This window comes from Ciconia boyciana, chromosome 7 (assembly GCF_034638445.1).
Source record: "Ciconia boyciana chromosome 7, ASM3463844v1, whole genome shotgun sequence".
NCBI lineage: Eukaryota > Metazoa > Chordata > Aves > Ciconiiformes > Ciconiidae > Ciconia > Ciconia boyciana.
Genome location: NC_132940.1, coordinates 2,627,686 through 2,640,375, shown reverse-complemented (window position 1 = coordinate 2,640,375; position 12,690 = coordinate 2,627,686). Strand labels below are relative to the sequence as shown.

The following is a 12,690-nucleotide window of genomic DNA, read 5'->3' as shown; positions in this document are numbered from 1 at the left end:
GTAACGCCGTTGCACCCGTAGTTATGCTGTGATAAAGATTTGGGGGCAATTAATAGCGTGTTTATAGCATCAGCTAGCACTAGCCTTCCGGGGCACCCAGGGAAGTGCCCCAGGTGTGCCTCGACCAGCGTGCCGCCCCGTTCCCAGCTCTGCAAAGCTTTGACGCGCTGCATCCCCACTGAGTCCGTCCGAAGGATTTAACCTTCTCCAAAAAGAAAAAAATCGGGGGGGGGGGAAAGATTGCTGAGGTTTGCACTTGATGGATCAGACCTGCAGACTCCAGATCCCACTCCATGCCACATTTTAGAAGATGTGATATGTCTGCCTCCATCCTCATCCTTTCCTGAGTCTCTGTAATCCCAAATATAACCCGGCAGGGCCCAGCGTGGTGCGCAGTTCCCAGGCAGCAGTGCCCCAGCCCATGGCTGTCGCCCCGTGACCCGGGACTGCCACCGAATGAGGAGTCGAAAGCCGGTGTGCGGGAGTGCAGCCGGGCCCCCCGCTGCTCTGCCGCAGGAGCCGGGAGAGGAGGATGCACGCATCTGAAAAGCAAGGTAAGGAAAGCTGAGCCATGAGCGGGGTGCGATGGAAGAAGAGCGAGACGGTGCACGATCAAATATGAGATGTTGTTTACGGCAAATTTGTGCTGAGTAATCATTGGGAAGGCACGCTTGGATCCTGCAGCTCGGGATAAAGCAAAAAAAAAAAATCCTGCTTTAAAGCCTTGTTATATAATGGGTTTGAGGGAAGGTATTGCACTGAAAACTGCTTCTCTTGGCAGCGTAGCACATATTGCTGTCTGATGGCAAGTTAAGGTGCTGAAATTCGGCAATGTATACCTGGGCATAGAGCGTTTAATAACCTCGAGCTGCCTCCTGCTCCGGATACCTCGATAACTCCGTGCAGAACATGAGCATCTCTTCTTGCACCCCAAAATAGGTGTTTGTGTATTTTTAGGACTTTGAAAGCTATTTGGGCATATTACCTTCAATGAAGAAAACCAAAGTGATTTTCAGGCTCTAAATAATAATTGTAGCTTATATCTGAATATAGCTGTACTTCCTACAGAAAGGGTAATTGGGCGTATATGTGAGGATATAAATGCTGCTATGAGGATATAAATGCTGCTATGAAATACTGACATCCAGCCTTTTGCAGCGCATCCACTGTGAAGCTGGCATTCAAACCCCCCCATTTTATTATGCCGAGACAAACACAGAGCTGCATTCCCTTTAAAAACCCTACTTGGGTCAGGAAAGAAAAGAAAAAAAAATAGAGCTAAATGCATACACCATTGCATTTGCCTTCAGTCCTGCTGAGGCATCCCCAGCCGGGTGCTCCGGGAGGGGACGGCAGGGACGGGGCGGCACCGCTGCTTCAGGTAGGTGTTTATCCCCTCGGCATCACCTTGGGAGCACCGCGACTTTAAATCAGGAAATATTTAATGTCTTGCTGATGTCTTTGTGGCTGTCGTCACTATAGTCTTATTTTTGGATAATGCCAAGGAGAGGAGGAGGAGGGTGAGGAATATTTTGGACAGGCCCCCAGGTCTGCAAACTACAGACTTTATGCACCTTCTGCATTTGGACTAGGGCCTCCATCTTCTGATATCCCTTCAGTCGTGGATTTCTCTTAGTCATAGCCTTCTCCGAGAAAAAAAAAAAAAATAAAAACAGCATACCAAGTAATTCAGATGGTACAGGCAGCATGAAGGCAACCCAGGCTGCACTATATTTAGCCAGCCATGACACAGCCGGCTTGTTTATGGTCCTAGAAACGCTCCCAGCTGATAGATGCAGCATTTCGGAGTGGACGCAGCCTTTAAGGAGGAACTGCGTTTTGTCCTTGAGCGCCGGGTTTTTCCTGCGCGCCGCCGGCAGTGTAAGCGCCAACGTTTAATTGCTGACCCGACTAATCCACCTCGCGGACAGCTTTGCCCTGCTACAGATTAATCCCCGGGCCTCCCGCTGCACCGCCGCGGCGCTTTGCGTGAGTCCTCAAAGCTGGATTTTTGGGCAGGATTTGCTAAAATCCATCCCGCTTTGCTGCAAAAATATGGTGGCAGCCCAGGGGCTGCGTGGAAAAGGGAATTGCTGGACCGTAGTGGTGGAGAGTTTGGTACCCAGATGTGCTGCCCAGGTTTTGGGATCAAAATTGGGCTATCGGGGCTCGCGGGCTCGGTGCCAACACCATGGGGTCATGTTTCACCGTACCTCCAGCTCTGCTCGGGTGCCGGAAATTGGCCTTGCAAAGGGAATTAGCGTCACCAGCATGCGAGGGATGTGGCAAAGAACCTCACCCAAGCATCTATAATGAATGGTCGGACCCAAAGGGTCGGCTGCTCCTCTCCCGGGATGCTCCAGAGATGGGGAGATGTCTGAAACCACTGCAGAGCCGCTCACGGGGGTCTGGTCGTTGCTGGGTGTGTGGCGTCCTGCAGCGCTCAGATTTGGAGAAGAAAAATCTCTGGCTGTAGGGAACACAGTCTGGGAATCCCAGCTGTGACTGTACCGGACCGAGATACTGTAATTTCATTAAAATTAGATTATAGATGCTTTTTCAGGGGTGGATAAAGCAGCTGTGGGAAGCTCTCAACATTAAAATGCTATAAGTACTACTTTTTAATACTTATACTAAATTATAAATAATATTTTATGAACTCTTACGGTAGTTAACATTACAATAGTGTATGAGGCCCTGTTTTGATAGGCACTGTAAACAACATATAGATTTCTTTCTCCTGAATAAGTTCTTGTCTTCAGTAACCAGAAATAATAAGGATGAGAAATGGTATGATTTACATCCTTGAATCATGGCTGGGAAGCAAAGAGATGGAGAAATTGGGTCTGCAGAACAAAATCATGCAGGGAGACTGAGGCAAGGGCCAGGATTTTCTCCAAATCCTCTGAAATGGGGGTTTTGCTGTGCAGGAAACCTATGACGTTTATTCCCTTCCCCAGACCATGTTGTGAAGCAAAAAAAAAAAAAAAAAAAAAAAGACCAAAACACTTGATTTCCTTTTCCAAGTAATAGTTTTCATGGAAAACTTTACAGAAAGAGCAATTTGCTTTCTAGCCAGCACAGGCTTCTCTGCAGTCCGATGTCTGTGCACGGGTCTCTGCCCCGGCGCGGGGGCACTTGTCAAGGCACTGTGGGGTAGGATGCAGGCAGGCTCTCCGACTCTGCACACGTTTTACTCCTGGCATTAATTTTCCACCCCAACAGAATTTTTTTAAGGTATTTAAGCTGAAACACATCCGCACAAAACTCCCAGCCTGGGACCCACACGGCGTAATTATTTTAAAGCCACGTGGTATAGACTAGCCCCTGCAATATTACTTTCTGAGTTAACATACGTGATGATAAATTCTTTCCTGTCTTAAACGGTATTGAAAACCCGAGCTGGATCTGGGTGGAGCTGTGAGTTTCCCCCAGCTCCATCACCTGCCCCTTGCTCAGGGCTGCTCAGCCTCGGGGAGAGCATCCCGCAGCACAGAGCAGCTCTCACTGAACTCTTACAGCAGCGCCAGGAGAGGAGGATTGCTTTGAATCCTTTCTGCTGAGTCAAGCACGCTTCATCTGGATGTTCACGAAGCTTTTCTATTGCTTGGTGTCTTGAAGGCATCCCAGCGATGAATTCCCAGGCAGGCGAGCAAGCTGTGGGATCCGCAAGAGGCTGATTCAGTTAGTTTTGTAGGAATTAGCAAAGTGGGGTTTGTTACCTTTCGTGGTGTAAATGGGTCACCAGGAGAAGGCTGAGGGCATTCATACCCAGCCCTGCTCCCTGCCTTGCTTAAAGGGGCTGTAATGTCACTGAGGACCACACTTCTGGCTCCTTTACCACTGAATTTACAGCCTGCATCCAAAGTCATGATGATCTGCTGCAAGCTATTCCCACGCCAATGCAACTGGGAGTCTCTCCCCTTGAATTACATCCAAGCTATTCTTCCAAAACTGCAGAGCGCCCTGCGGATAGAAAACAGCATCGTGGGAGAGAGCATACGCAGCCTTGTAGCGTCTGCTTGAGTATTGCTTTGGAATGATGAGCAGTTATAAATCCGAACTCAAACTGCATCAGTTAGGTGGGATGCAGGACCTGTAAGTCAGTAGATACTGTGAGCTGAGACAGACACCATTTTTTAATGTTTTCTATAGCAGCCAGAACAACAAAGCTCTAACAAGGTAATTTTTCCTATTAGTATTAGATAAAAAATACGCTACCAAAAGCCGTAAGAAGGTGGAACCACTTTAATGGGGATGTGTTGGGTTTCTGGCAAACCTTCCTATGCTATCGGACCCACCTGTATCTTCCTACCCTTTGTCAGCCGGACCTCGCTTACATATCCACCCAAGAGAAACCATCACTTTGAAGCTGTAGTGAGGATACTCGTCCCCTGGCCCATTCTCCCAAAGGAAACCCTCATCCTAAATGGGGTATGGAAACCCTAAACTCTCAAGCCTAAAATGAAGCAGCAATGGGAGCGGGCGAGGTGTGCAACAGCCATCAGCATGGGCTGGCAGTGCCATCTGTAATTTCCCTTCTGTTTTCACGGAAAGAGTCATGTGTTGAGGGGTCCTTGGTCGGAGCAACCTGAGAGCAATGACCTGACTATCTTCATTATATTATTTGCTGCTGGAGTCTGTCCCTGAGCATAGTAGCAGTAGCTGAAGTTACCCCGTGATGAGTCGCTTGTATAATTTTCCAATGCATTTTCCAATGCAAACAATAACCTGCTGAAAAGAAATTCCAAATTACACTTTGGACTTTTTCTATGTGTTTAAAAAAGCAAAGATCTGGGCATTATATTGTTTTAAACACAGGTGCAAGCTGCAGCTGTGCATTATAAGCGCATGAGCCGAGTAATTCAGCTTTGTAACTCGTTGCAAGTTGCAAGCAGCCAGGTTTAATATAAAGCTGAAGTTTTCCAAGGTACCAACTATGGGCCCACCTCTGTCTTGGTTAATGAATGCAGAACTTCTCTTGTTGCTAATGGAAATGTTTGTGTGTTTCTGAACTCGTGCCTTTCATTCTAACGGGGATTACACATAAACATATTTTGCAGGCTCGCAAACAGGCTTTAGGAGGGCTATGCCCAGATTTTTCTTGGTATTTAGCCACTTACCTCACGGTGAATGGGAAACGATGAATGAACGGTAGTTAGGCAGCAAAATATCTGATTTTTATCTAAATATCTGATTTTGGCCTAAGGAATTGTATGAATGGCTGTACAGCCTCCAATTTCCCAACAGTTTGCAGGCTGGGGACTTCCTGAGCAAACAGCGATACACTCCTATTTAATGGCCTCTTATAGATTTGTTTTTCCCATACATTTCTCCACTCTCTTTGTGAAGCATGTACATTTTTAGCATCTACAACAGCCTTTGGCAAGCAGCTCCACAGCTCGGCGTTGCTGAGGAGCCAGTCAAATCCTTGAATACTCCGAAACAAAGTCTTGGGCTGAAATGAGTAAGTTGTGTATCATCCCTGACAGCACTTTAACAAGACTAAAAGGCAAGAAATAAAAAATATGCAGACACAGCAATACACTTAATGGCGTGTGCTAGCACGGAGAGGAAAGGATGGGAAAGAAGATAGTAAGAGAGTCAAACACTAATCACACCCTAAGTCACTGGAGAACAAAATAATGATAAGCAGCCGTGCAGGCTCACCCATGTGCCCCAACTGATTTGGCAGGTAAGCAAGGCAAGCGCAACCTTGCCGAGGTTTCTGATAGCACGCAGCGAAACTGTCCCGCTCAAACTCCTCAGATGCTCTCAGGATAATTATACTCAAGTTTTGGTACTATGACCAGAAGGAACGCTTTTGTGGGAGTTGTTGCGATGCTTTCTCTGCCATCAGCGTTCTTGGCAACAAGGGTTTCCTTCTACAGCTGTTTGCATAAGGACCATGAATACCTCTGAAATGAAATTACCTCTGTTGCTTGACAAACACTCGTGAGTATGTTCTTCAGTCTCCATCCGCTGAAGAACACAATCACTGGAGCTTCAGCTGCTGAAGGTCCAGCTGTCAGCGAGGCGCTGAGTTAGGTTCCACTACAGCAAAGGCTCAAGGCTTTCTCTGATGAAGGAAAGCAAAGGTTTAACTGAGTCCAACACTTAAAAACCATCCAAACTTTCTCAGGACCACGTTTGCTTTTCATTACAGATGAACAAGACAGGAACAGCCAGTTTGGAAGTTCCTGAATATCAGGGGGGGTTAACAAAGGATTAGATCATTTGACCCCCCTCTCTCCACTTGGATCCCCATAAATCAGCCCTGTTTGCCCACGGCACACCGCATCCCACACCGGTAACATACGCTACACTGCCCCGTGTAGCCACCGCTCATAGGCAGGCTGTGGCATCTCCTTATTTCTCCAGCAAACCCAGGCATGGCCATTCCCACGTACAGAGAAAGTCACCACACGACCATCCTTGACTCCAGTCCAAATACCACTTATTTATCCTCAGCACAAGTCCGGATACTGCTTTGAAATCATATTTCTGGCTGTGTACCCAGAGCCTGTACCCATTTTGCTATCACGTGCCCGTTCCCAGAGTAGTGCACAGGAATCGATGCTCCTGGCCAGCCCATGGCACTGCCCAAGTAATGAATGAAGCCTCCAGATGAGAGGGCAAGAAGTGTGATCCGTGCTGTACAGGTCACATACGGCCCAAGGTAATTTGTGCTTGACCCCCATCTCCTCTGAACACAGAGACGTGAAGAGCTTGTTCTACAGGAGTAGGAATTGCAACAGGATGACTCCTGGCGTTTTATTTTGTCAGCTATAGCCACTGCTATGACAGGGAACTGTCAGGAAAGAAACCCTTACGCATCCTCCCTCACTGCCTCAATACATTCAGAGCCCGCAAGAGTGGAGGCTGGTGCCTATAGAATAAACATGAGTGATGGGAAGGCTCCTGCTAGGGACAGGGAAGGTCTGGCTAACACTGTGACAGGGTAGGACTCAACCTAAGTTCAAGGCAGTCCCAGACTGAGGATCTGGCTATTTTTAGAGAAAATTGTTGTTTAGAAGACGCTGGTTTTTCTAAGTTGGCCTCAGAGCTGAGTTGTAAGGTAAATTCTTTGGCTGTATATGTAAAAGTTTTTCCATTGCCTCTTGTAAAGGTTGAGACTGATTTGACAATTGCTGTTTTGATGGGAAGACAGGAGGAGGTATTTTGGTTCTGGTTTTCTTGGGACAAGAAGTAAAGCAAAAAGGCTGATATCAGATAGCCTCCTGGTGACCTTAGTTAGCTGTAGTGATTTCTGAATTGGTGTCTTTTTAAACAACAACAACAACAACAACAACAACAACAACAACAACAAAACCTATGACCCTCTTCTGAGGTGGAATTGGTTTGGCTCTCACCATAGCTTTGCTTTTGTTCCTCACCGCACTAAGCCTTAATTGGGAGGGAAATGCAATACTCTTCTAAGGTGACAAGAACCAGGTGAGTCAAATGAAGAGCAGCAGATGCAATCAAGAGGAAACAGTTTCTTGAAGCTAATTCAAATGATGCTATATGGCTTAAGTTTTTAAGATCTTTGGTTTATGTTTGAACACACCAGGCCAAAAATAAAATAGAAAAATTAAGATATTCTTTATCGGTGGCAGTAATGACACACAATGCAGTGGCATTATTTCTTACGGTTCATCTGCGCTGCTTGCTGATGGTAACTGGGGTGGTCCTAGCCCAGACAAGGAGCTTGCTGGCTGTAAGCAATTCAATCAGGTTTGCTTAACCAGGGTTACACAAGTGGCAGCTGTGGAGGCCTTGAGCACCCTGGGGTGGAGATGCTGGTGTCCATACTCCCTGGGGAGGTGGGCAGTGGGACAGACCCTCCTCCTCAGAGTATAGAGAATGGGTATGTGCCAGAGTAAAATTGCTATGGGGCCAGTCCAGGAGGAAAGAGCCAACAGAAAAATGTGGTGATGCTCTTGCTTTCCTGCTAGAAGAGTGCTGTAGGCACTAGGGTCAAGGCTGACCCTGGGGAGCACGCTCTTCCCTGCCCGGCGGGGCTGAGCTGCTGTGAGCGGGGGGTGACCCCATGGCTCAGCGTGGTGGCTGGGGAAGAGGTAGGGTTTAGGTTTGGTCTATGTTTTTATCAGGACGTGGGGCTTCTGGGGGTAAATGTGATGCTGAGACAGACACAGCTGTCAGTGCTGTCGGTTCGACACCCACTTAGTTTTTAGGGCAGGAAAGATGCTTGTACTACACCAAATTTTTGATGACTAACTAGGTTGTCAAAATCTCAAGCAATGCCTTGTTACCTAACGTGTACGGCAGTGGCTGTGCTGTAAGCCTCAGTACTAAACAAACACAAAAATGTGGTGATTGTTATTTATTTCAGACCACCAAAAGTTTATCAAACTGCTTCAATTTAAGCCTCCTTCTGCTGGCAGGATGGCTCCTAGCACAGCTCAAATCAGTGTGCAACAGGGTGGGTTACTGGGTTGCTAAAGAGTTCTCTGGAACATAACCGTGGCTGAACGCCACGGGTGCTTCTTTCAAGGTTTCAAGGAGGGTAAGCAAAGCTACAGAGCTTGTGCTGTTTGTTTTTGTTTTTTTTTTTTTTTTGAAAGCCCATTTTATAGAGTACTTGTTATAGGAATGTTGAAGGTAGCCTAAATTCAGGAGTCTGTGAATTACGGTTATTTGGTTAGGATTTGAGTGCTTTGAAGAGGGAAAAGGCAAAAATGTTAATTCTCTAGAGTATGTTTTGATGGCTCAGGGTCCCGCTGCAAGGAATGAGGTGCAGGTAAGAGTGGGGAGACAGGCAAGAGGAAATAAATTATTATAGCTTGGGCTGCAGAGAGAAGCAGCTGCCCTGAGCAGCAGTATGAGCAGTATGAAAATGGAAATATGAAATCTGCTTGAGCAATATGAAAGCTGATTGAGCAAGTCTTATTTTTCTTAATAACACATGCATCTTTTTCAGGCAGTGATAGCAGTCCATATCCTACAGGATAGCTGGTACTTCCCATGTACTTACCTATGTACGTACACCTGGGTTTGGACTTCTTGCAGAAACACTTTGTGCAGGGAGAACTCATTGTTCACAGTGGAGTAACTTTGGAAAAAATGTTTAGTACATTGAGTTTTAAAGGTGTTGCTCCAGATATTAAATTAATTTTCAAGCTATATTTGTAATTCTCATAACACTCCACAGTTTGAATGTGTTCGTGAAAAATTAAGAGTGTAATATTTCACCTTAACTGTTCATCTAGTTGGAGGAGAGGCGGAAAAAATGAAATTGCACCTCAGTATAGTTGGTGCTTGATTACAGCTACAAAAAGAGACTTTACCCAGGAGAGGCTGCAACCCAGACAGAGAAAAGCAGACAGAGAGTTAGAGGTTGGCAAATCAATTGACTTTTCCAAGGTCAGTAATGGGGAGAGAGTTTGTATCTCTTGAGTCTTGAGCAATATACAATCCTCCTTAGCATGTCGTTAACATCTCCCGCAGCTTTAATGGCACCTGCCAGCCTTACCATTCAAACAGAAGACAAACATCTATATTATTCTGTAGTATCATTAGCCACCACTCAATAAATCTTCACGGATCTTAAGGAATTTTTCTAAGTAGCTGTTTTCCTAGATCCTTCTTTACTCTCATTTTTGAAAGTCATGTGCAATTTAACATGTTATTTGATTTTGGGTTTTTGTATATAGCATTTTTTATACTGTAGACGTCCAAAAGAGAGAAATCATGCGGCCCTTCATTAACCCCCTTCATTAGCCCGACTTAAAGGGAGAATTGAGGGAGAGGTGAATATTACTTTATATGTTCTCTTCAGCTGAACTTCCCATAGGGCTGGAAAATGCATGGATAAGCGCAGCTTCAAGTGAATCCCACCCAACATGCTTCCCTAATCCCCTCTCTTTGTGTTTGTAGCAATGGTCATTACAAGCAAGGATAGGACTTTGAAGTCTGTTTCCTCCTCCCTCTGCCCCAAGATCCCCCAGAGAGGCTGCACTGTCCCTGCTCCCTGCCTGCGCTGATGCTTTGCAGAACCCTCTTTGTCCAGGCTGGAGCTTCGGGCTACAGTGGTGATTCCCCTTTGGGACTCCTTGGAGGGAAAGCAAGCTATGATCCCCCAAACTCTGGGACAAATGTGGAAAGAAGTGAATTAATGGATTCAGCAAGGAGAAGCAATTTTTTTTTCTTTTTAAGTGTGACTATACTCTGCCAGCTGCAGACACAACAGCAGCATCAACACTGGGTAGGAACTCCACAACTACCCGAAAGGAGGTTGTAGTGAGGTGGGGTCGGTCTCTTCTCCCAAGTAACAAGCAATAGGATGAGAGGAAATGGCCTCAAGTTGTGCCAGGGGAGGTTTAGACTGGATATTAGGAAAAATTTCTTCAACAAAAGGGTTATCAAGCACTGGAACAGGCTGCCCAGGGAAGGGGTTGAGTCCCCATCCCTGGAGGTATTGAAAAGCCATGTGGATGTGGTGCTGAGGGACATGGTGCAGTGTTGGGCTTGGCAGTGCCAGGTTAACGGCTGGACTCAATGATCTTAAAGGTCTTTTCCAACCTAAAGGATTCTATGATTCCATGAAATGCTGAGCCAAAGACATGCTGTGAGGCTCCAGTGGGCAGCAGCAATGAGACTGTGGCTGGGGAAGTATAAATTCTGGACCTGCTCCAGTACTTGGAGAAGGGCGAGCTATAATTCCTGCTGGAGGGAACCTCTCCTCCTGCTTGTACCCTTTTTCCATGAGAACATTTTCAGTTGGGCTTTCCTTTCGCTGCCTAGTGCAGACAGACCCTTGCTGCTCACTGGTGAGAGAGATGACTTCTGGATTTAGGATATGAAGTTTTGTCTAAGCTGAGCTTCTTGAGTTGATGGATAAAGGCAGCAGAGCAGGCTAGAAACCGCAGGCATCAGTTCAAGATGGGGATAGGCTGTGCAGGGTGTTGTGCTATGCCAGGTTCCCCAGCTCGTTCCCTCTAACAGGCTGCAGTTGCCTCCAGTGCAAGCGTGCTTGAGTACTCATGGAAATGTGACACAGCCTTAATGTGCCCCCTTCACCCGAGAGCCTGTTTTTTTGTATTCAGGCTGTTACGTGAGCAAGCAAAATAAATGAAAATCCACCTTGATCCCCCCAGATTTCCCATTTTTATCCTAGAGCACAGGAGTTGTTGTATCCCAGGTTGACTAGGAGATACTAACAGACGTAATCCCTAGCAAAAATACCTGTGCTTTTATTTTTTTCTTTATTAAGTTGCTGTATATGAGTGCCAAGAGGAAGGGGGACCCCTTCCTACTGGTGAGCATTGCAATCTGTGTATTGCTCCATACAGACCAATGTATTAAGAGCCCAGTAACGAGGGGGTAGAAAATACACACTACTAACCTTGAGTTCAAGCTTTTGCTGCTGCTAACTGCGAACCGTTTACGTCAGGTTAGTTCATTTTAGTTTGCTGCTTGTAAATCTGCTTGGATTTTTCTGAGAAAATTCTGGGTCACAGATGTACGTTGTCTGCACTGTAATATGAAATCGCAGGAGTTATATAAACAATAGCACATGGTAAGGTATGGCTGTACCAGATGCCCACTGCCCTGGAGTGGTAAACAGGAAAGTTTAAGCCAAGTGTCAGTAATATTTCAAGTTATGGTTATTGCTACAGAAGTGCTTATTGATGGTATTGCTTCAGAAGCAAACCCACTCTCTCTTTCTAAGCAGAGTACTTTCTGTCCTTTCTGTAAGAGATTGAAGACATGCTTGTGTCTGGATGCTACGGCTTCTTTTTGCCTTTGTTTTTCCCTTAAATTAAAAAGAAATCCATTTAGAGGAGTTTAATAGTGGTCATTTCCTTTGGAGCATCCCTCAGTTCCTCTGTTCCATGTAAAATGAAATTATGATCTGCTAGCTGTAGCTGCGAAATGCGTCGAGGGAGATATGGCTCATCAGTTGTTCAAGGGCACACTTTGTGTTGCTCTAAAGTCTGTTTACACGTGAACAGCTAAAAATAGATTGGTGAGACCTAACAACAAAAACGGCTTAGCTATGGGTGGTAGCGCTTCTTCAGCTGGGTGCCACCGGTTTTAAGCCAGCAGTGGCACGGGCAGGGGCTTGGGATGCTGACGCACCCCACGGTGCCCGCCGTGACGCGGCGCTGTGGTTCGGGACCCCTCCGGTTACTTGCCCGCAGACACACGCGGTGTTACACTGAACCCGAGATGCTCTTTAGGTTTTTGGAGGCTCAGTGCAGAACTGCTGTGCCATCCCTCCTCCTTTAGGCTGCAGAATTGGCTGTGTCAGCCCAGAACCGGTGACCTTGGCCCCTTCCCAAGGAACGCACCTTTCGCTGCCATGACGGAAAGACCTTCACGTCGATGGCTGCGGCGAGAACCTCTTCACTCCAGCTGTACAGCCTAACCCTCCGAGCCGAAAGGCCTCTTTTGGGAGAGGGATGTGGTTGCCAGCATGTATGAACAGTAGCCCTGGCGAAGGAACCGCCGGCGATCCAGCACTTTTTGCCAGCTAACGGCTCGAGGCGGCGGGCGGTGGGGGGACGCGGGGGGGACCCTCCCCTGCCGAAACTCGCTCCGCTCCGCTGCAGCACCTCGTCACCTAATTTACTTGAAGATGCTTCTCCCGGGGGCCTGAAGGCCAGCCAGCCCGCTCGGCCTGCGGCCTCCGCCATTGCTTCCGGGCCCCGGCGGGGCGGGAGG

The 12,690-nt window shown here is 47.0% G+C and overlaps 1 long non-coding RNA gene across 1 annotated transcript; it reads right to left on the bottom strand.

The window, feature by feature from the left end:
- Positions 1-2,985: 2,985 nt before the first annotated feature.
- On the bottom strand, positions 2,986-12,665 carry LOC140654277 (uncharacterized). Its single transcript, XR_012043381.1, has 5 exons — positions 12,318-12,665; positions 11,369-11,499; positions 8,999-9,076; positions 5,934-6,079; positions 2,986-3,966 (listed from the first exon to the last, which is right to left on the bottom strand). It is a non-coding gene; the product is annotated as an uncharacterized lncRNA (long non-coding RNA).
- Between the last annotated feature and the right edge of the window lie 25 nt (positions 12,666-12,690).